The sequence below is a fragment of the Pteropus medius genome, unplaced genomic scaffold (assembly GCF_902729225.1).
Source record: "Pteropus medius unplaced genomic scaffold, Ma_sr-lr_union100, whole genome shotgun sequence".
NCBI classification, from domain to species: domain Eukaryota; kingdom Metazoa; phylum Chordata; class Mammalia; order Chiroptera; family Pteropodidae; genus Pteropus; species Pteropus medius.
This window is the reverse complement of record NW_024352787.1, coordinates 12,076,537-12,101,465: the sequence shown is the minus strand read 5'-3', so window position 1 is coordinate 12,101,465 and position 24,929 is coordinate 12,076,537. Positions and strand designations below refer to the sequence as shown.

Genomic DNA, 24,929 nt, shown 5'->3' with positions numbered 1-24,929 from the left:
CCCTAAGTTGTTCCTGCTTTTTGTTGTTGTTAATACCCATTACTACTGGGCTGCAGATTGGTTTAAAGCCCTCCGCCCCCTAATCTCCTGTCCTTTTGTGTGATGTTGGGGTTTATTACTGGAATGCACCAAGGGATGGAGTCATTTGTATGACTCCTTTGGAAGTCTGATAATCTGTATTGTTCATATCTTCTATAAGAAACTCTTAAGTTTAAGATTGGTTTCGATTAGCTCATCCAAGTTTCGCATCTCCTATCCTTTCATCCATTCAGTAAGTATTGGGCACCTAGTATAAATGGGCATTGCTAGACACTGGGGATATGATAATGAACATGCTGATGTGGGCCTCACTCTCCATTATCTTATAATCTATTTGGGGAGTCAGATGTGTAACAGACAATTATATATCTCAAAAGGATACAAAGTAATGGGAGAAGAATTGGGTGCTATGGGAAAACCTTACTGGACAGGGTGAAGGTAAGGCATTGTTTCTTGGAGGTCAAGATGTTGGGGAGAGGTGCAAAATCAGGAAACTGGCATTGGTTGACAAACTTCCTGTAAAGGGCCAGTTAGTAAATATATTTGGCTCTTCAGGCCACATAATCTCTGTCAAAACCACTTATAACCTTGCCACTGTCATGGAAAAAGCCATAGATAATACATAAATGAATGAGTGATGATGTGTCAGTCAGACTATATTTAAGGACACCAAACTTTGAATACTTAAAATTTTCAGATGTCGTGAAATATTATTATTTTGATTATTATTATTTTTTTTACCCCCAACCATTTAAAAATGTAAACATTTTTGGCTCACATGTTATAACAGAAACAGATGGTGGGCTGTAGTTGCTGACTCCTGGAATGTGGTGTTAAAATTCCTATTATCAAGGGTCTTGTGCCTGAACTCTTTATATAAACAGAGCTGTCGTGTAATAGACTTGTAGTCAGTACATGAATTATACTTTCAGTAAGACATAAATTTGTAGGTAGGGTTGAAAATTATAGTGTTTCTGCACTTCTAGCAGTTCTTTTGAAACATTCCATTGATTCTGGAAGTTGAAAGGAAAGGATATTGGGGATTATGAGGGCAATTGACTAGTGGTGCACATGCAGAGGGCCTTGCATGGTATAATTAATAGCACATAGAAGGCCCAAGTTCCAGTCATGATCTCGTCTATTACTGGCTGTGTAATGTTGAGAAAATCATTGCAATTTTCTGAGCCTTGTGTGTCTGTAAGAGAAGATAAACTTAACATAGATACCGCTCAGGGTTATTGCAACTAATAGTATACTTTAAAGCCGGGGTCCCCAAAACCTGGGCTACGGACTCCTGGAAGCAGACTGCACAGCAAGAGATGAGTGGTGGGCGAATGAGTGAACCTTTATCTGTATTTGCAGCTGCTCCCCAGTGCTAGCATCACCGCCTCAGCTCCACCTCAGATCATCAGGCATTAGATTCTCATAGGAGCACTGGTTCCTGGTACCAAAAAGGTTGGGGATGGCTGCTTTAAAGCACCGTGTAAAGTGTCAACATTAATATCTTAAAATTACACAGCCATTTCGTACATCTTTACATCTATCATATTGATGCAAGGTGGCGTTATGATTCATTGGTTTTGTCACCAAGATTGGTTCTTGAACAATTCAGCCATCATGCAGACATTCAGTACCTACTTTGTGAAGGAACTGTTCTAGGTATGAGGATTCAGTAATACGCAAGAAATTGTTCTGTCATTGTAGGTTATAAATAAATACATATTATGATACCAGGTACTCGTAAGTGCTATAAAGAAAATAAAGGCAAGTGGATAGGTAGGGGTGTGAGGATGATGGGTGGGAAACGGACTACGGGAAAGCCTCTAAGGAAATAATGTTTCTCACCTTGTGGATTTGGGAAGATGGGAGAACTTTGAAAGAGATGGAACACAATGTAAAGACCCAGAAGTGAGGAAGAGTTTAGTTTGAACACCAGACTAAAGGCCAGCAAGCATAGATTGGATCAAGTGATGTAGAGAAATAGGGCACAGATTTATAGGGCCTACTGGACCATGGAAAATAGTTTGGATTTTATTCTGAGAAAGATTGAAAAGCTGTTGGAGGATTTTGATTGAAGGAGTAAAATAATCTATGTTCATTTAAAAGTGATCACTGTTAGAAAAAATAAATAAAAGTAAGTGATCACTCTTTCTCATTCTTTCTGAACAGATTTGTCCTAAATTCATTAGGTGGGACAGAGCAGAATAGGCACTCACAGTGTGAGGAGGGGATGTGCGGAGCTATCATGGCCCAGAGCAGCATGTGTGGGCCCAGTTAGGATGAGGGTGGCCTGGGACAGAGTGTGTTGAGAGGGCACGGCAGCTGTCATAGGAGTCAGAGCCCAAGTAGGGTGAATACAGGATCTTTCTGACCGATGGCTTGGTGTGGGATGCTAGAGCTTGATCAGGGTGAAGAGAGTGTCCAGAAGGAGAGCATACTGCATGGAGAGTCAGAGCGTAGACTGTCCCCACCATATGTGAGAGGTGGCCTGGAGTGGAGCGTGAGGAGGATTCAGTCATAGTAATCTGTTGATCTTAATTTTCTCATCTTGGTGATTTTTTTGTAGTTATTTAGACCATCCTTGTTTTTAGCATTCGAGGATAATGTTGCAACAGGTTGGCAACAAACTCTCAGGTTGTTTGGTGAAAAAATTCTTTACACTGTACTTTTCTGCAATTTTGTGGTTTCAAAACTGAAAAAAGAAAAGAAAAGACTACTCTGGCTACTGAATGGAGAATGGATTATAGAGTGGCAGGAGTGAAAGTGTGGAGACCAGGGGAGAGGTTGCTGCCGCAGTCTAGTATCAGCAGTCTACTATGCGTGGCTTGTGAGGGTGGCTTTGGCTTGGGCAGGTGGTCTTAGTGGAGGACATGAGAATGGTCAGATTGGGGACTTATATTTTGAAGGTTGAGCTGACTGTGGATTTACTGATGGGATGTAAGGTAAGAGAAGAGTCAAGGCTAGCTTTTTTTCCTTTTTTTTTTTTTTAAGGTTTGAGGAAAGTAGGGAAAGATAATGACATAATGTCATGGATTCATTTTTTTTTTTTTTTAAGTGTTTGTCAGAAGGACCTGGTTTCCAGTCTTAGCTCATCCCTTGAGAAGGTGTGTGAACCACTGTTTTGACCTTTCTGGTTCTCAGTTGCTTCTTATGGACAGCATGGTATAGAATCTTTGTAGTGGGACCAACAGGCTATTTTAGCCATACCAGGTCTTGGTTTTAACAAGTAGTCTCTAGTGACACTTTGTTGAAGAGCTGGAGAAATGTTAATGTAATTGCATACCTAGATACTTTAACACCTATTCTCCAAAAATGTTAATGAATTAATCACTAACTTCCAAAGAGCTCATGATTGGTGAGATGAAATACTTTATATTTGATCCTGTTTTATTAAATGTTTTTATCATTGATTTGGATGAGGACATAGATTACTTCATTATCAAATTAGTATATGTATTGAAGTTGTGAGCTGCCCTTTTGGGGAAGGTTCAGTAGGATTTATATGTCTTGCTTGAAGGAAATCATCTGTAAGTGATTGTTACTAACGAATAGCTTCAGTTAACTTCCTAATGTACCTACTTCAGTATACATGATGGACTTTATAATAGGAGTAATAGGATTACTGGGTGTTAATAGTGGTAAGTGGTAATAGATGTGGACACTCCAGGCATGATATCTGACTGGACATACCTGATAAACATCAGTAGCATTCCTCCCCAGTTAAAGGGTGTACCAGCCTTGCTTCTTCATGCTGCACATTGATTCATTTTTCATCTATGAATTGTTTGGTCAAAGTACTTTCAAAGAAAGGCAGTTTGAATCCTTCCAAAAATTTGTTTCTGTTGTGTATAACTTGAGTTGGCATTTCTTATCTTGATTAAAGCTTTCTTAGGTGAAGTTTTCAGCTGCTTAGTTTGGTTCCACCAAGGGAAAGGTGTGAGTGATGTGTCTTCAAATCTTTATTTTAGTGTTAAAGATGTAGATATATAGTATTACACATAATATGTTTTCTCTTCTTGAAAAATTAATGTATCATTTTCACATTGTCCTTTAAATATTCACTCCAAAGGCAGGAAACACTGTTCCTCTGTGTTCTATGTTAATATGTAGCATCTTGTACAATTGGGTGCTGAGTAAGTTTCATTGTAAGTAACTGAGAAGAAAGACTTCATTGTTAACATTCTGAACAGTGCCAGTGTTACCATTTTATTTGCATTAAGACTCAGCCCTTGAAAAAGTAATACACTGTCTACAATGTCTCAAATATGAAATATGGGTAGGTGTTTTGGAGAAATTTCTGTGCAATTGTGCTTTGTGTTTTAAAGTTTGAAACTTTCAGGAGGAAGTCGTTTCTGTCTGATATTTTCTAAGTGTTGGTGGTAATGCAGACTTCAATATTTGTTACTGCCTGCATTCACAGAAGGCCTTACTTACCTTCATTTGTTTTTGAATTTTGTTATGGAAGTTTTAGTATATACTTTGTCCTAGAGGGTCCCCCCCAGCATAAAATTTCAGTCTTTATGTGAATGTGCATTCTTTTTCATAGGTGATTTTTGACCCAGTGTTTTCTTTTTAGCTGCATCTAGGCGTTGAGCCAGGGAGACCTGAGTGTTGAGAGGCGACTACTGAGCTGGAGAGAGCTTTCCTGGCTGAAGTGGAGCTGTGTAGACTAGCAAATGAGACATCTGTGCAAACAAACAAACACAAAAAGAAAAGAAAAATTCATAGAACAAAATTCATCACTTTAAAGTGGTAATGAATATATTCACAGTGTTGTGCAGCCACCAGTTCTGTCTAGTTCCAAAGTGTTTTGTCACCACCAAAAGAACCCCTATATCCATTAAACAGTCACTCCCCACTGCCCCTCCTTCCAGCCCCTGGCTATTACCAGTCTGCATTTTGTTTCAGTGAATTTACCTGTTTTGTGTATTTTATATAGTGGAATGACATAACATGTGATCTTTTGTGTCAGGCTGCTTTCACTTTGCATGTTTCTGAGGTTCATCCAGTTGTAGCTTGAATCAGTACCTCATTTCTTTCTATGGCTGAGTAATAACCCATTATATGTATATGCCACAATTTGTTTATCCATTCATCCATTGGTATTTGGGTTCTTTCCACCTTTTAGCTTTTACGAATGTGCATTTGTTTTGTTTGTTTTGTTTTCAGTTCTTTTGGTGATATACCTAGGAGTGGAATTGCGGACATATTGTAATGCTATGTTTAACTTTTTGAGGAACCACCAAACTATCCCCTCTTCCCCAGGCAATACCATTTAATATTTCCTCCAGCATTGTATGAGAGTTTCTCCACATTTTTGCTAACATTTGTTAGTTTCATTTTTCTTTTCTTTTTTTTTTTTAATTATAGCTATCCTTGTGGGTGTGAAGTGATAACTCATTGTGGCTTTTATTTGCCTTCTCAATGATTAATGATGCTGAACATCTTTTTATTTGCTTGTTTGTCATTTGTATATCTTTGGAGAAATGTCTATTTAAGTTCGTTGCTTAATTTTTAATCAGATTGTCTTTCGTTATGTTAGTATTTTCCCGATACTAGACCCTTACACATATATGATTTGTTAACATTTTCTCTTCTGTAGGTTGCCTTCCACTTTCTTAATGATATTTTCTGGTGCAGAAAACTTTTTAATTTTGATGAAGTCCAATTGACTTGTTTTTTCTTTTGTTGCAGTTGCACAGGCTTTTTGTTTGCATAATCTAAGAACCTGTTGCCAGATTCAAGGTCCTGAATCTTTACCCCTATGTTTTAGCTCTTATATTTAGGTTGTCAATTCATTTTGAATTAATTTTTATATAAGGAGTGAGCTGTGAGTCCAACTTAAGGTTTTTGGAATGTGGATATCCAGTTGCGCCAGCACCACTTATTGAAGAGACTGTTCTTTCTCCATTGAATGGTCTTGGTGTGCAAACTTTTACTTTGGTCTATTTGTATATGGATTTACCTAGAATTCACTTCTAATGAGGAGCTGTATATGACAAGGTATTTGTGGATTACAGTCTGGCTTTCGGTGGTAAATAGGGATTTGTGATTTGAATGCAAAATTAGCTTTATACATTTTAAATTAAGTGATTCAATTAGTACTGGCTTTATTTTGTCCTTTGAGTTCTTTTGTAAGAGCTATTTTGTTTGCCAGTTGTTATTTCAGTATTGTGGAAGTGGGCTACCTGTTGCCTTTTCTGAAAACTTATAGTTTATTCTGTAATTTATTTTCAAGGTAATTATTAATGTATTTTTTAAAATGAGAAACATTAAAGAAATTATATTGATAAATTTGCTTTGGTTGAACATAAACATTTTGCTTATATAATTTCTCTTTTTTTCCTTTTCCAAATGATAAAATTGCCTAAATTTTTGTGTTAGAGTAATTAAATGACTTAAGGTGAGAGATTCTGAACAAAATATGAATCTTAGCTTCCAAGATTTATTCTTGTACCTTGTTTAGGGATATGTGTGTGTGTCTGTTTGTGTGTTTGTGAGAGAAAGAGAATGTGTGTGTGTTTTAAAGCCTGATTTTGAAAATTAATTTGCCTTAAATATACAGCAAATCTAGCCGACAGATAATACTGCAGCTCAAAGGAAAATATAAGTATTTAAAGATTCGATGAACTGAATTACTAGAAAAATACCCCTTAATTATTTGAAAAAATAACTGGGAAAAATTTAAAAAGCTTATGCTATTTTTTCTCTCTTCCTGAAATAGACTTAAGAGTCTATGTTGTAAATAAGAACTAAAGCTCATTAATCATTAATATATTCCTTAAATAAGTTTTCAGGAATGTAGAAGAGAGAAGGTAATTTTGATCCTTAAAATATTGCTAATGTTAAAAAATGTTCATAAAACCGTGAAGACCTGGAGGCCGTTGTACTTAAACCCCTATATTCTGAGTGACTAATGTTTAGTAGTTATTCTGCTTTTTTATTGTAAGTCTTTGCTATATTGAAAAAGAAATTTACAGTGATGAAAAATTGTCTTTGATTAGTCTGTGTAGAATTTAAAAATATTACATTAATAACATTTTTACAGAGGTTAGAGATATATAAAGGGTGATTGTGAATACCTGTTTTTCTTAACTGTGTCTGCCAGTCAGTTTTGAAATATTGAGTAAATTAAGCAGTTTTTAATATATGACATTTTGCTATTTTACTCTTTGAGATTTGTGTTTATTTTAGTTGCGATGTGACTCCTTTATTTACTTGAAAATATTGCCTGGGATTTGTTAAGCATGAATTTTACTCATGCATGTAAATTAATGTTTTATAAATTGGCTTGTAATTATTGATTTGTGTCTGTCTTTGGAGTACAGTATATAGTTAAAAACCGGACGTGTAAAGTACTGATCCTTTCCTGCTCTTTAGTGCCAGGATTTTATACTGGGGCCTAGTGGCAGAGACTGAAGGATATTGTCCTTGAACCTAGGAATTGCATGCATTCTGTAGTGCCTGAGTTCCGTTTTCGAGAGGGTTAGAGCTTTACTAAGTGTTCTCAAAGGAGGTGGGGGAGCACGTCTCAAAAAGTTAAGTAAAATTAAGCTGGCATATTGACAACTGAAGGGTAAACTAAAAGTAAAGTTGCTTAAGTTCTTTGCTATTAAGGATATGACAGAAGGAACATATGAAAGGCTCAAGTGGTGAGTGACATTTCTGAGTATTCGGATAGGTTTAATTAAGGAACTTGGTAATGGTACAGGATAGTGATTCTTAAACATTTCGCTCTCAGATCTCTTTTAGACTTAAAAATTATCGAGAAGGGAGCATTTGAGAGCTTGCTTCCCAGCATATCATCAGCATGGTTCAAATTAAGCTCAAATTAACTCATAAAAAAATCAAGAAAAAATTGAGAAGACTGAAGAGCTTTTTTTTAATGTGGTATAGTAAGTATCTGTTGATACTTACTGTATTAGAATTAGTAAACTTAAAAAATGTCAATTCATTTAAGAGAACGATAGTACACCCATTCATTTCATGTTAACATAAATAGTATGTTTTTAATTGAAAAAAATAGTTTTTTTTGAAACAAAAAATTAGAATGGCATTGTTTTGTATTTTTGTAAATCTCATTAATGTCTGGCTTAATAGTAGCTAAATTCTTAACATTCTTCTACCTTTAGTCTGTTGCAATATGCCATTTTGGCTGAAATATGTGAAAAATTTTTTTAATCCATCCTGTGTCCTTGCATCAGCGGTTTTCTTTAAAGCAATAGCTTCATTTCATTCATTTTGAGAATCTTGTCTGCCAGATACCCAAGTTGGAATAACCATGGCTTGTCTGGCAGTCAAATAAGAAAGGTGTTCTCTGAAAAGAGGAACTAGTTCTACTCACAGTTAAAACAACTGCACAAGTGTTTTTCACTCACACACACACACACACACACACACACACACAGAGTGCAGAAGGGCTTTCTATTTTATCAGAAACAATATGTCCACGAGGTTGATATTTAATAAAATTAATGTTTTACTGCTTCATCAAGAACACTCTTAAGTGAAACTGGCGTTATCTTAAGTCCTTGTTAATATAATGATTGCTAGTGCAGTTTGGGGCCACTACCTTGAAGGTGCCATAGTACCAGCACCTTTACCCACCATTGCTTTTACATTGTTAGTGTAAATGTCAACACAGTGAAAAAAGCAAATAATATCTTAGTATCATATGAAAGTAGTTTTGATCTCATGGATTTCATGAGATTTGTGGACCATACTTTGATAGTTGCTGGGAGGGGTGGATATTCCCATTATTGAATTACCATGGCAGCATTCCCCCTATCCCTGACTTCTGCCCAGGGGAGGAAGAGAGAGAGAAAATCAAACCAGAGTATAATTTTCAGATCTAATGGAGAAGGAGAGGGAACAAATGTTTATGACTTTCTTATTATTCATTCTTATTTAAGCATCAGGTGACCGCCCTGTGAACTAGTTAGTTGTTATCCTTTATTTGCAGTAAGGTTAAAAGATCCTGGGAGGTTAAATAGCTCTAATAGAACTAGTAAAATAATGGCCAGTGGGCTTGAACTACATTCTGGGTGAGATCAAAGTCCATGTGCTTTTCTCTTAGCCACACTTGCTTCCAGTTGGATGTAATGGGAAAAGTCTAATCAAAGTTCAGGTTAACTGTTACCTATTCCCTGAAATGGGAAGAGTCTAATCAAAGTTCAGGTTAACTGTTACTTATTTCAGTATTGCCTGTGTCCTTTCATTAGTTTCTTCCTTATCTTGTCATTAACCTTTAGCTATTAATAATCGGATTCTTGATTAGAAAGATGCTCATGGAAACAACTGATTTTTTTTCCTTCACAGTATTTGTTATCTGTTTATTTATCAAGAGAAACTGTTTCTTAGCCCAAATATGCATGCTTCATAGTTCAGGAACACAGGTCAGTGATAAATTTTCATGGAAGTCAATTTAAATTCTTTACATTCCGAAATCACTTTGAACTGTGAAAGATACCAGCCTTCTTCATCTCCTCAAAATCTTTCATGGTATCATAGTTTCTGTAGAAATCTGGGTATGCCTTCTTTGTTGGTTCAGCCAGAGCAAACTTAAAAGATGCAACCCCCAGGGATACAATGACTGCTCCAACAATATGAAATCGCAGACACATGGCCAGTAGGCCACACGTCTGAGGTTTTGTCAAAGCACTGGAAGTCATGGTAGTTATATTTTCCCTTAATATCAGTGTCCTTCCAGATGGAGAAATGAACCACAACTTTTTTTTTTTTTGATCTTGATCTCATTCATAAAATTGGAGTAAGGTCAAGGAGTAAAATATTGCCAAAGCTAAAAGTCAGGAACAGTGGTTATCTGGTGGGCTCTTTGGTTTTTGGAATTATTTGTACTAGTTTGCTGTTGAAGCAGTTACCATGGAGAGTAAGTCGTACAGGTGAGTAAATATTGTGCTTTACCTAGTCCTTGAGAATGTCTCGGTTGAGTAGTAGACTACAGATGTTAACGCTACTTTCCAGTCGTTTCTGAACAGTAATTTGAGAGATGTTTCCCCACTGCTTAAAAGAACTCCTTACCTTCAAGTTCAAAGGAACATTTTAAAGATTACCTAAAATATGTCTTTTTATTTAGTACCCTGTTTTGCTTTGTGTAAACAGACTGGGAGTTTCAGGATACCAACTCAGTAATTTCAGAAAATTTTTAGTGACTCATATCTGTAATTTGAACACGGCTCAGGAGGAACATGATCATAGAATCACAGAATTAACAATTTATTATGCAGTGTACTAGAATTATGCCAAATACAGTTAACCCAGATTTTTATTATTTGTGTTCACTGAGAATATTTCTAAACTTGCCAAAGGAATGAAAATACAGATGTATAATATTTACAATGACATAATACTGCAAGGGACTTAAAGGATCATCTAGTCAAGTGGTTTTAGAACTTTTAAACAGCAGAACTTTTTCTTTAATTGCAATTATATCCAAGAGTCTAATATTTAAAGGCTTTCTCATGGCTGAAGTGGGAGTGGTGGGTCTGGAATTCTCCTGTTTGCTTGGTAGACTCCGTTTGCCACTGCTGTGAGCCCTTGGGTAATAGTAACAAACAGTGTAAACATGGTTTAAGTGTTCATTTGGCCCAGGTGCTAAAGCACTTTACATGCATAATTTCACAGTTTGAAAACCAGTCATCTAGTTCAGCTTCTGAATTTTATCTTTGAAGGAAAGGGCCGAGAGAACTTAAATCAGTTGCCCAGGGTTTTTAGTAGAGTTAGTGTTATTAAAATCCTTTAAGTCAGTTTAACTCGTGGCATGTGTGGTGTGTTACTTTTCCAGATGTGAAAATAGTACATGTTCAATGCAAGAAAATTTGAATTTACAATGGAGTATAAAAGGGAAAAATACTTAACTAATTAGAGATTGATAATATTTTGGTATTGATCTTTCTAGTTTCTTTTATAAATCTTCCTTATTAGAAAATTGATATACCCACCATACTTTTTGTTGAGTCTTTTTTTAAGGTTAATACATTCCAAAGTGTATTACTTTTTTCCTAAATATTCTTTGTGAGAATGATTATTTAATGAAATTTTATTAAATTTGAACAGTTTATTTGATGTTTCCCACTGCCGGACATTTATTGTTTGCAGTTTTTTCTTTCTTTTTTTTTTTTGCTGTTATATTAATGCTGTAATAAACATTTAATGAGCATAAAATTTCTAGACCATGAACTTCTAAATGTCAAATTATTGAATCAACAGGTGTTTTAAAAATATATTTTCAAACAGTTTTAAATTGATCTTTGGAAAGTTTTGTTAGTTTAATACTTTTTCAAGTTATATTATTAAACTCTTGTGACTTCTAGACAATGTGGTTAAAACAGATAAGTCATTATTTTAATTTAAATAAACTTTCTTTATATTTATTTATTAGCTGCTTCTATTTTTTCATTTATAAATTTCTAGTTCCTTCGCCTGTTTTTCTATTTGGATTTTTTTTTTCTTTTTAAAAAACAATTCAAGAAACACATGTCTGTGTAACTCTCCATCCACTCTATACCTCCTCCCACACCCACAATCCCTGTCAATGTATGTTGCCATTTTTTACTCAGCTTTAAAAGATTATTAATATTTGGCAGAAAGAAGTTTTAACTTTTTAACCTTTCAATATATATGATGTCTGATTATCTATTCTTTTGTGATATTATCAGCCACTAATGACCGTTACTTATATCCATTAATTTGTCAGGTGTTCTGAAATGTTGAAATTGTTATTCTGTCATTTTTTAAAATATTCATTTCCTGAATATTTTGTAGAGAAGCTTCCTTGTATCAACTGTTTGGTTACTTCAGGTGCAGTTTGTATAGAAAAGTCAGTATAAATTTTCAATTATTTGCTTTTATTTAGTGGATTCAAACTAGTTGACTTAGTTTCTTCCAAAATTTGACTTAAAACATAACTTAGAGGTTTAGACACGTTTGTGTATTATACTTACCGATGCATAAATTGTTCCATCACTGGCCAGCAGTAGCTTCTTCAGCACTGCTAATGATAAGTGGCAGGGCTGAGTACACCTGTTGGACCTCAGCTCTTGCACATACATGCTGTGGAAGTGAGCCTTGTATTCTGGGATTCCTAGAAGAGAGAGAGGCTCACTGAAGATTTCTGGGGAGTTTTGTTAGTTTGTTATTGATCAGTACAACAAATATTTGATTGTGCTAGGGATACAGTAGTGACCACGAATAAATGATTTTAGGTAAATGCTCTGTAGAAAATAAAACAAGGTGATATGATAATACTAGTGTATGTACGAGTTTAGGCATCAGTGAATGGAATAGTTTGCACCCAGAAGCTGTAAGATAAAAATCTGCCTTTAAGAGACCAAAACTGACCGTGGAGGCATCAAGTTGGGCTGAGTTACCTGAGTATGTGGGTAGAGAAGGAACCATCTTTTGAAAGAGTTGTTGAAAATGGAGCTCAGAAATGTCTGTTTAATGCTTTAAGATGGTATTAAGTTTATAAGATTTGGGAGACTGCACTTCCAGTTCCTCTAATTACATGTGATAAAAATAATGCTATGGTTAAAATGGCAACCTATGCTGCAGTGAAACCTGCAGGGAAGAAATCTCTTGGCTGTGAAGCAAAACGTTCTCAAATTTCAGTCTCAGGGGTTTGTGGACTTTGAAGAAGAAACTTTTCTGGCTTTCCTCACTGAGGCGATGGCTGTTAGAATTTACCAGGCACGAAGAGAGGACCCAGTGTCACCTTCTTTGGGGAAACAAAAATACCTCTTTTATTATTTGGTGGAAGCATCACTTAATGAGTTTTAAAAAATCCATACCATAATTCATGGTATGAAACTGGGCCCGTGCTATTGCTAACAAGGATTTAGCTCTCCGAGGTTGGAGAGACATAGCAAGATAATCATCAGCATCTTGGGCAGGACCTGAATGAGTGCACAAGGGCTCGATATTTTAATAAAATTATTTTAACCTTGCCAAAGTGGATTTTGAAGTTCACAGCTTTAATCTTTCATTGGCTTTTTTCCTGTTCGTGTCTTCCCCATTTAAAAGGAAAACAAAACCCAAGAATCTTCGTTTCCTTCCTGCCTTGCCCTGTAGTTACTACTCTCATTCTCATCGTCTTCGCAAGGATAATCGGACGGATACCTTTTACAGTATTAATAGTGTTTTAGTTCTTATGTTGGGGGTGGCACACTGTTGTTTACTTTATTATTGTTCTATTTAACTTGCATGTATATACTATACGTATTCTTTTGCATTGTATATAGCAGATATATATTTTTTAGAGAATAATCTCTTTGTTTATATTTGCACGTTCATTTCTCATTTGCTTCTCTTGCCTTCAGCTCTAATCTTTCTGTTTGTTCAAAGTATGTGGGCCTACCATGTATATTTCCCCTGACAGGCAGAGGAGGACACAGTGTTACCCAGTGAAGAGATTAGCAAAGTCAGAAGACCTTCCATTTGTAAATTGAATAATTGTGAGGCTCAACTTAGACGAACTTTGCAAACTGTAAATATAAGGGGCTTTGAGGAATCACAGTGATAGTAGGTGCAGCAAAACTTTGGCTTGTCCAGCACAACACAGATAATACTACCTGGAAGTCAGAATATTACGTTGTCAGTGATTGAAGCTCTCCAAAATACAGTGTGCTTCTCTACTACTTCACGTTTTCTTCATGCTTCCTGCTTGTCTTGGGTGATATTCTGTCTCTGCTGCCCTGTCATTGTAACCAGATGCCAGGTGTGGGCTCAGGGGAGATTTGTTCTGACCTTGTGCCTTTTTAAATTTCCCCCCTTTTTTCGGTTTCTGGTTGCTTCTTTGAACCTCTTGACTCTCACCACCCTTTAGCTGGCCTTTTATAGTCCTTAGTCACAGAGAGTCCTCTTCCTCTGGTGTGGCTGACTGAACAGAGTGTCCCCTAATCTTTGGGCATTTGATTCTGTTATTGTTGTAACTTGAAACAATTTCTTCTTCCTTCCCTCCCTTGTCTTCAGTGCATTTTTTCCCTTTTCTTTTTATAACCCCTTCTTCTAGCATTAGAGTTCATAAAACTTTGCCAGTTAAAAAGCAACTCCTGAGCATAAGGCTGTACTGTGGTTAGGGCACAAGTTTGTCTGTCCTGAGCGCTGGCCGAGACGTAGGAGTAACCAGCCGAATAGAAAAGGAAAAGTGACAGGAGAGATGAGTAGCAGCAGTGAGGGGAACTTGTGGCAGTAGAAGAGATGGAGTAGAGCCCCCGAGTGGTCAGTGAGGGGTGGGGTCAAGGGCCCGGGAAGGACACGTGTGGGTGGGGGTCTTCAGTCAGGGAGTGCCACAACTTCTCACACACCCACCTGCCTGGCGCGGCTTCCTCTAGTGAAAGGAGAAGAGAAGTAAAGAAATTGTACCTTACACCAGAAAACTGCTACCTGCAGATAACTTACAAGTTGGGAAATGTGGGAAAATATCGTTTGATCAGTAGAGTTTTGGTTTTGTTATTTTGTTATATGGTACTATAGCTCCAAAACAGCAGCTTCTTACTTAAAATTTTTGAAATTCAAAATATAATTTACCATAAAATCCACCCATTAAATGTATATATTTTTCTGGTTTTTAGTATGTCACAACTATGTCACATAGTTGTGACATACTAAAAACCAGACCCTGGGAACCACCATTTTGCTTCCTGTCTCTATGAATTTGATTACTCCAAGTACCTGACATAGGTAGATCATACGGTGTTTGTCTTTTTGTGACTGGCTTATTTCACTTAGCATATGTCCTCAAGGTTCCATGTTGTAGCAAGTGTCAGACTTCATTCCTTTTTGTGGCTAAATAATAATCCATTGCACATATATACCACAGTTTGTTTGTACATCCAGCAATGCACATTTGGGTTCTTTCCACTTTTTGGCTGTTGCAAGTGGTGTTGCTGTGAACAGTCATGTACAAGGACTTGTCTGAGTACCTGTTTTCAGTTCTTTTGGGTATCTACCTAGGAGTGGAATTTCTGGGTTGTGGGAGCAATTCTGTTTTTGCTTTTTTGGGGAATTGCCAAATTGTTTTTCATAGTGACTAAACCATTTTACATTCCCATCAGCAATGTATAAAGGTTCCAGTTTTCTACATCTTTTATGTGTATTTTTTATAATTTTGATGATAGCCAACCTAATGAGTGTGAAGGAGTATTTTGTGGTTTTTATTTGCATTCTCCTAATGACTAGTAATGTTAAACATCTTTTCATGTGGTTGTTGGATATTTTTATAGCTTTGGAGAAATGTCTTTTCATGTCCCTTGGTCATCTTTTAAACTGGGTTGTTTGTCTTTTTGTTGCGTTGTAAGAGTTCTTTATATATTTTGGATAGTAGACCCACATCAGATAAATGATTTGCAGATACTTTTCCCATTCTGTAGATTCTTTTCACTTTCTCGATAATGTCCTTTGATGCACAGAATAGCTCTTTACTTTTATTGGAGCATTTAGTTAACTAAAGCAGTTAAGAAAGGTCATACCCTGTGCAGAGCCAAGGCCCTCCTAGAGTGTGGGTTTTCTGGTTGAAAAGAATAGAGGGCATCTCATTTTCTGGCCTGTGCTGTGTGAAAGGCTGAAACAGTTGACACAGAAATTGTGTATTTTGTAGAAAGATGGGTTTGGCTTTTTAAACTGAGAAAAAACCAGTTTTTTATGCTCCATTTCATTTCACATAATGCTTGAGGCGGCTTATGATAGGTGTGCCAAAATGGAGAATTCTAAGCAGAGAAAAGTTAGGATCAATGGAAAAATAAATAGAATGAAGATTGTGGAGAAGAATGTCATTGGGTATTTCTAGATGGAAAGGAAGTGTGTAGCAATTAGTGTAGGATATTGATTAATACAATTTTTTTTTTTTGGTTTATGACTTTCCATTTTTTTACTTTTAACATATTAGTAAGGAGAATACTTTACTACAATATTATTAATGTTATGAATGCATTTGTTGAGCTTGCTGCCTTCTCCACACTGATATATAATCCATTCTCATGGTTGTATCTGCTACCTGCATTTGTGTTCAGCCCATTCTTCTTCCCTGAATTTCAGTTGGTCCTCTCCTCTCCTTTCCTCTCTCCTGCACTCCCTTCCCCTCCCTCTTCTCCTCTCTCCCCCTCTCTACTATCTTCTTTATCCTGTCCTAGTCTTGGACCCAGCAGGGCACCTTCCAGCCTCATCTCGCTGGCCTCACAGTTTGCATTATTGTTCTCCCAGCTGCAGCCTGTCCTCTTGCCCTTTCCTTTCTGTTTGGCTCGGTCCTACTAGGACTCATCCCAGATAACCCCCCAGGGGGAAACTTACCCGACTTCTTACACTCTTTTTGTGCTGACTGGACATCCTTCCTGGCCTCTACCTGGCTCTGTCATTGTGCTGACCATAGTGGCACGATGTCTGTGCTTTTCCTGCACTGGATGAGGACACAGACTGAGACGTCTTCATTGTTTGTCCCCATGCCTGGCAGAGTGTGGGCACAGGGTTGGCACCAGTACCTGTCTGTCAAATGAATAATTAAGATCTATACTATCATGAGGTGCAAACTGGTGGGTGCGGGCTGGATCACACCTGCGGTTGTGTTCATGTGCCTCACAATGCTTGGCAACTTGGCAAAGTTCACATAAAAATCCCTGTCCCTGTATTCTGAAAAGAAATGAGGCTATCTGGCCGCCCTGCGTCCGCATTCTTTCACCAAGGCTCTTCTCTGGACCGGGGCGGTGCCCCTTTTCGATGGTTTGCAGTAGTCCCACCCTTCTCCTCTTACAAGAGGCCTGCTCTACTCCCGTTACCTGCTGTGCTCCTTTGAGACACGTGGGATTAGATTCCACTTACTGCATGCCCTACTACCAGATCTGTCTGTCTCTGGTTTGTTGTTTGGTAGAAGGTAGGCGGCAGTTAGTTTGAGTTTTGGTTTCTGGCATGTTTGTGCAGTTCTGTTTTTCTGTGAGGCTGATGGAGGATGGCGCCTTAAAAGTTCACACATGCATATGCCAGTGATGTTCGCAGAGACTGCCTCGGTGACACAGGCTCAAATGAAATGAAGCATTTAGTTATGGGAAAGTTTACCATTCTGAAGTTTGTAAATTCCTTTTTAAAATTTTTGACATGTAGTCTATATGTTGGCGAATGGTTTTTTTTTTGTTAAAATAAACTTTTCTTACCATTAGCAAATACTTATGGACCGCTTAGAGAAATCTTTAATTCCTTTATGAAATTAAAATGTAATTTCTTTACTTATGTTTAGAATTTTAAGGCATTAAATGGTGATCTTTGTTTGACTGTATACAAAATTTTTGGGCCATGGTCCATATTTACCATTATATTTTCATGGGGACAGATCACAAGCCCCAAAAGCAAAGGGCTTTCAGCAGGGCAATAATAGGATCAGTTTTTTTGTTTTCAAAACTTGACTCTGCAGGAGTGCAGGTTGAGGATTAGAGAAGTGTGAGAACCAGGGACAGAAATGGTGATGGCTCCAGTTAGAATGAGGGATTAGGAGGGAGACATTTTACCTGTTCGTTTTCAATGCTATTATAAGTTATCTAAGCACTTAGGTTAATTATAAAACTCCTTTTCAGAAAAAAATGAATAACTACTAGGAATACTATACTGTGGCTCACAGTATTCTCTTAAGCCACTGTGCAGATCGAGTGAAGGAAAGGGTTAGATAACTGTCATGGTTCTCTGTGGGAAAGGAATCTTTTAATTAATAAGCAGAAACGCACGATAACCCCCTTTTTGTCCTGTGATATGTTCAAGATATAGGTGTCAAGTGCTTTAGGTACCACAGAAGAAGTGGTCCTGCTAATAGGAAGTGGTTATACTGCAGCCACTAAGCTGAGACCGGCGCAGTGGTTAAAAGCAAGAGATATTGTCTGGGTTTCAGTTATTGAATTCACCACTTCCCCTCTCTGTGCTTCAGTTTCCTCAGCTGTACCTAGGAATCCTGAAAGTATGTACCTCAAAGGATTATTGCATAGGGTAAATAAACTGTTATATGTAATGTTTACAATAGTGTCCAGTGTTTAGTAAGTACTTAATGCACATTGCTTCTCTTGTTGCTATTACTGTTTTTATTAATGGAGAGATTCACAAATAAGAATTCAGAGTGAAATTTATATTACCTTATGTGTGGTTATTAAGTAGAAAGCTTCAAAAACAGAATACTATTTGTCTTTAAATCCCAATAAGAACTTTGCATTATAGCTTTTTAGGTGGTCAAGTCCATACAATTAAATGAAAATCAATTTATGTCCACCATTCCTTAAAGTAGCCCCCTGCCCCTGTTGGTTGTCCTAAACAGAAATTCTAGTATACAGTACTTTCCATATAAACTGTATGAACATTTTTATGCATATAAACAGCCAGCATTGGTTTTCTAGAGCTCTCCGAGAACATAGTCCTGTTAAGCGTTTGGGAGGTGACATGGGAGAAGGGAGAGCAGATGCTCAGGTGCTATCTCAGTCTGTTTCACGTTTGGTTGTTGGCAAAAGGAGGACAGGCTTTGTTTCTAGTATATATTTTATTATTTCCCCCTTTTTTGAAGAATTTTCTATGAAAACAGTATCATAAACTTAAGACCTTCAGCTGGAGCAACAAAAGCTCTAACTCCAAATTTCTAACTTTGAGAAATATTCGGACATATTCGAGTGATAAGCCTACAATTATAGTAGTATGGCTATTAGCTAATATTTATCAAGGTCTTCCACTTTGCAAAACATGTTGCAAAGCACTTTTGCATATATTATCTTGCGCCATCCTCGCGACCGTCGTATGAGGTAGTAGGTATTCTTATATTGTTTTTGGAGGTGATAGTTAGAGAATTTCAGGAGCTGTCATTCAAGTCCAGGCAGTCAGCCAGAGCCCATATACTTAATCAACATGGTCTGTCTTACTTAATTGTTAAATTATTATTATGATTATAAAAAATAAAGTATGTATTCTGATTATAAAATATATATTTATAGTCAAATGTAGGAAATTCAGAAACGTAGAAAGAAGGAAAAAACCTACCCATGGTCTTAGCACTGATACCACCACTTTCAATATAAATTCTTGCGGATTTTGGATTACATTATATTTATGTTTATTAACGACTTCAAGGCAGAGCTGAGGCATTCATAGAGGTATACTGTTGTTACTTTCTGTCAATAATTCTTTTTTTCTTTTTAAAAGTAGAGTATAAAAAGTAATATTTAAATAATACTTGGAAACAACAGGGTAAAAAATGTGAATCGCTAAATGGACAGCACTGCCAGTGAGAGCTGTAAGGGTGCGCGGGGGGTGGGGGAGGGAGGCTTTTCTCATCTCTCGTTGTCCTCTTTGGTATTTGTGGGAGTCTTAGGTTACCAACTTAACAGACTTAGGTTCTGGAGTAAACTGCTTATTTATTATACATTGGAAATTATTTGATTCTATATGCCTTTATTTGGTTTATTGTTTATTCTTTTTGAAAGAGCATAGAATTCTTTTTAACAATAAGGCTTTTATTACATGAAGAAAAGCCTCTTTGTATTCAAAACGGCAGATGGAAGGGTATTGGTACTTCTAAATTTTTTAGTTGTAAGACTCTACTAAAATAGCACTAAAATTAATTACTTTGATTGAATGAACATACACACTCACACACACTCACACACACTCACACGCACACACACTTACACACACCCCTTATTGGGGAAGTCATGATTAAGTCTTCCTTTAAGGTAGTTATTATCTCTTTTCCATTATAAAATCTGACCCTTAAACTAAAACCTTCTTTTGAACCGAGGCCTTTGTGTTTGCAGGCTATGTTCAGTTGCACCTGCTTGATACTCAGTCTTTTTCTTCACTAAGCAGAATTGTAAAATAGGAGGGAAAGAATTCAGAATTAGGGTGGCATGACGGTTTGACATTAGATCATAAATGTGAGTTTGCATTTCCATAGTCAAGTTGTAAGTTTATGTTCAAACATTTCTTTTTTCAGTATTGTAGCCATATCTTTCCGTTCTTGGTATTATTTTCTTTTACATAAATGCTCCTTCGATATTGTTTTAGTTTTGAGATGTATGACATTTTTCATTATTTTCTTAAAATTTATTCTGTCCTTAAGTTAGGGATGTATACAACATTAAAATGGATTGCAGATAAAGACATTTGTAAATGAGTGTCTCGGTCAGATGGTTTTCCAGTTGAACGTGGCATCTTGCCAACCAGAGGGCGGCAATTAGCCAGCATGTCTTTCTACATGATTTTTTTCCCCCTTTGTTCAGGCAGAGTAATATCCTGCTACTTTTAAGGGTAGAAAACTTCTCTTTCCTTCATGAGCTTTGAAAAGAATGTTGTTTGCCTGGTTTAAAAGAGTTGACCAGAAGATATAGTGTGTGGTCTCTTAAATTTACAAATTTCTACTTACACAGTCTGGTTCTAGCAACATGTCCTTTGCAATAATAATTTCGTAGTTATGACTTTAGTGATGTGAAACTACTTATGGTATATTTAGGTAAATATATTTAAAGGCACAAAATGAGAGTACAGAGATAGAGGGCCCACCAGGGGCCGATTAAGTTCTTTAAAAATGTAAAGCGCTTGCCCTGCAGAATGAAAAATGACAGTGCTGAAATGCAAACTCAAGAAAAGAAGGCCAGTGGAATTCTCATTGTTACCCATGCATTTCAATAGTACATAAAATATCAGTCTTAAAGAAAAAAGCGTTCTTCTAATTTTTGGTACCCCTCTTTTGTTGTCTTCCTAAACATATCGTTGGAGTATGCTACTCCAAAATATGCCACTTGGTATAAAGATTGCTTTGAGCCAAAGGTAATTAGCTCTCTTACTTTCTGTCTAAAAGCAGGACATAAATAATCATTTATAAAAGTTCTTACCTTTCTCATACCTGGAAGAGAACGACTTATCTGCATAAAAAACCCTACTAAACAACCCTTATTTACCATGTATATCCTAGACACCTTCTCACAAGTCCTCCCAAACCCTTCTCCATAGAAGTTCCAAACTCCTTTTACTTTATTAAGCCTCTTCATACTTTGTCACCTTTTCTTAAAATGATATGTAAGCCCTGCATGCTCCTCATCCCCTTGAGTTACTCATTATGGAATTTTTTAGTGTGTACATGTGTTTTATGTGTAAATAACCTTTTTCTTCTGTTAATCTGTCATTTATCAGTTTGATTCATATGCTCCAGTCCCTGAACCTAAGAGGGTAGATGAGGTTTTTTCTTTTCTACAATGTGTCATCATCTTCCTTTTGGGTAATTCAGCATTCACTCTCCCCTAGATTATACAAAAGATAATTAAATAACAGAAGAATGATATCTGGAAGAAATGTTGTTTTTAAAGTTATTTCTCGTCTACGGCCATGCCACCCTGTACAAACCCGATCTTGTCTGATCTTGGAAGCTAAGCAGCGTTGGGCCTGGTTAGTACTTGGATGGGAGACCACCTAGGAAGACCAGGTGCTATAGGTGTAAAAAATAAAAAATAAAAGATTGTAAGCTGACAAGGTCCTTGCAATCTGTGAGGTCAACCAAAGGTTGCCTCACCTAAAAAATATAACAAATAAATTAAAAAAGTAAAGTTATTTCTCTGGAATAAACTAAATATTCCTTTTCATGGTCTTTTGTATACTACTCTGACAAGGTAACAAGCAGCAGGATTTTTGTTAGGTAAACATTTTATATTCGCTCCATCCAAGGCTTTAGAATCTCAGAGAACATAGAAATCCATTAAAATAGGTACTTGACCTAAAGCATTTTGAGCAAGAGTTATCTGTTGTCACAGTCTAGATGCTTCTAGAGTCTAGGCTGAGTGATAGTTTATATTTTTTAATTAGGTCACCTTTTTTTAGGATGGCATGTAAGTCAGGGATTTTCTTTAGCTATGTGGCGGTAGTTTGGTTTTAAAATCAAATACTTTCTGATTTATCTCTAGTCTAGGAAGGCTTTTAATTTTCTTTTAGCGAAGAGGTGTTCCTAGTCTTTGGGGATTGGTAGGTGGCATGTAGTAATTACTAAAATAGTAAGCTGAGGCCAGGGCAGCCACGAAGTGCTCAGAGGATATTGTTCTGTACATAATTACTCTTGGATTCCTATAGTCACAATACTAAAATGAAAAGATAGACCAAATGTTGTGTTTTTTCAGTTTGTCAGTTTTTCTTACCATTAGTCATCTAACTTAGGATATTACCTACTGGATATGAAGGGTTAAGACCAAACTCAGTCTCAAGTATTTTGGCAAGACATTCCTATTTATTTTAGTACACACACGTGCATATCATTTCTGCCTTGTTACATACAGTGTTTATGGTCTGAGTAAGACTTCTTTATAAATACACTTGCCAGGCTCAAGTTGAAATGAATCTGGCTTTTAAATGGTGAGTTACTCCAACAATGCTGCCATTGTACCCCAAGGTCTTGTTACACCTTTAGGGTTTGAATATATTCACTGGTTATAAATTTTTATCCTTTGATGTTAGAATCAGTTTTTGGCATTGGCCAAAAGTCATTGAGTACCAAATCTGGTGAATAACCTGGATAGGCAGTTTGGGTTGTTAGAGCTTTTTGGTTTATTGTTTTTGACTCATAGACTGTGAGCCAGAACGTTTCAGGATGATGAAACCAGTTTCTGAGCCACAGTTAACTCCTTGTTTTGTCCAGCCTACTTGAACAATGAGTCCATTGACTCTGGGTCTTTGTGGGATGCTTCTACGTTAGCAGTGCCATTGAGATCAAATAAACAAGTTAACATTGTCCTCACTTGTGATTTTGATATGGACGTTTTCTTGGGTTTGGACTGCAGCAAAGTTTTCCATTGCAAACTTCATGTTTTCAGGTCATAAGGAAAACTTTTATTAGCTCTACTAATTTTCTCAAAATGTTGCTTTTTTAGCTGTTCATGAAAGATACAACAGAGCAGGTTCTCAGTGCTCTGTCACTTAGTGAAAATGTTTGGAACAATCTTTACTAACTTTCCATATATTTGTTTGAAACTGCTCAGTCTGATTTTTCTGCATAATCATTCAATTGGATGAATCAAAATATTACTTTGACAGCACTTTATAGATGAGGTGATAGACTTATGGAAGATGAGACTTAATTTAAGGAATCAGAGATACCAAGGAGTGAAAATTCAAATCCAATTTGCTGACTCTAAACTTGAGGATGTTTTTGGCATATAATGCTGCCATGAAGGAATCACTCATACTTTCTTTAATTTTCTTATAGTAATGTGAAAATTAAGAGCTTTCCCCCTGTATTTTCATATATTTCACTTGTGGATTTAATACCACACAAAATTAAACGTTAAATGTTTTTCAGTAAGGTCATTTTAAATTTTATATTGGCATGGAGCTTATATATGCATTCATCTCAACCGATAGTGTTTTGGCCTTGATTGTTGCACATGAAGAAGTTACAACACATTCCTCCTGTGTCTGTTCTTTTGTTTCCATTAATCGTGTCTGAAAATTAGTTATACTTTGTAGTCATATTTATGTTGAAAGATTAGTTTGTCTTAATTATGATGTAAGGTATGTAGCTATAAAAGTCATACTTAGTTTACAATTTGTGTTCTAATATTTTTGTCTTTTAAATTGTACATTAAATTAGTTTGAAGCGTAGAGTTTCTCTATTTGTTAAATACTCTATGATGGTATCCTCATCTGCTTGTGACTTGAAGAAGTAATCATTTTTATTTTGGAAATATTTTAGGCCTGTATAAATGTTTGTGTTGTATTCTAAGATTTATTTGGATTAGAGTAGTTTAGGTCATCTGCCACTGAATTCATTCTCTGGGGACTGTGATATGGGCATTCCTTTAGATGCGTGTGTTGGTGGCAGCTTCATTGGAAGTGTGAGTGTTGGAGAGGAGTGGGTCTCCAAATAAAAATCAGAATACTGTTATTACAGGTGAGAAGATTGATTGGTTGAGATTGTGTGCCAGAACTAGCACATGCTCACTGCAAGTCTTTTACTTGACTGTCTTGATTTAGGAGATGATATTCTTTGGCCCCTTATTCCTCTTACAGTGACCATATAGATATTCAGCTCAAATCTAATCACCTCCAGTTTGTCACACATATAAAGGACTCTTCCAACACACTCTTATTCTACCCTGGTGGACATTTAAAAAATGTCCCCTCGTTGTGGGCTAGGTATTCCTCTTATAGTTCTAGAGTAAACATAAATTGTACTGTGTGGAGAGCTCCAGAAATTAGGTCTTGTGGGAAAGGGGGCTGGTCTGAGTCAAGAGTTTCCTGTTGATAGGAAGCATTTAATAACTGTGTTCCAGATTCTTATCAGCAAGTCTCACAGTAAACTCTATGCCACACACAAACTCTGCAAAGCTCAGTGAAAAGAAATATTTATATGAAGGATTACATGATAGACATACATACAATCCATCCATCTTGTCATCTTTAAAAATTTATGATTGTATTAAGCTAAGCCGTTTTGGTGACTTACAATTCCTGGAAGGCATTGTATCAAAATGGCTTATGCTTCTTGTGGGATGAAAAGACCATTATTCCTGTGCCCATGGTACAACATAACAAAAGGTTAATATTTCTGATTTTTTAAAGTTTCTCTTTTAAAAATTTTTCTTTAAGGTAATTAAAACGTACTAATTTTCCTTAGCTAGAAATAGCTATGTTAGCTGTAGTGTTCTTTTAGGTTCTGATTTTTTGGGTAGGCCTTAATATCAGAAACATTAAGATTTAGTTAAATAGAAAAAATTATAAAATATAATTAACACTAAATCTTAAAATTTAAAGATCAGAAAATAGGCTTAACAGATTTCGTTATTTTTCCCACAGTTTACAAAACTAACAGGGTTTTGGGATTGGACCCAGGTCTGTTACTTTAAGTCCAGTGGAGTAGCAATATCTCACATTCTCCTTGA

The 24,929-nt window shown here is 36.4% G+C and overlaps 1 protein-coding gene and 1 pseudogene across 7 annotated transcripts in view; both read left to right on the top strand.

The window, feature by feature from the left end:
- SRPK2 (SRSF protein kinase 2) overlaps window positions 1-24,929 on the top strand; it is a 199,567-nt gene that overhangs the window by 31,926 nt on the left and 142,712 nt on the right. The gene's annotated exons all lie outside the window — the stretch shown is intronic.
- LOC120591862 (uncharacterized) lies at window positions 21,381-21,499 on the top strand (annotated as a pseudogene).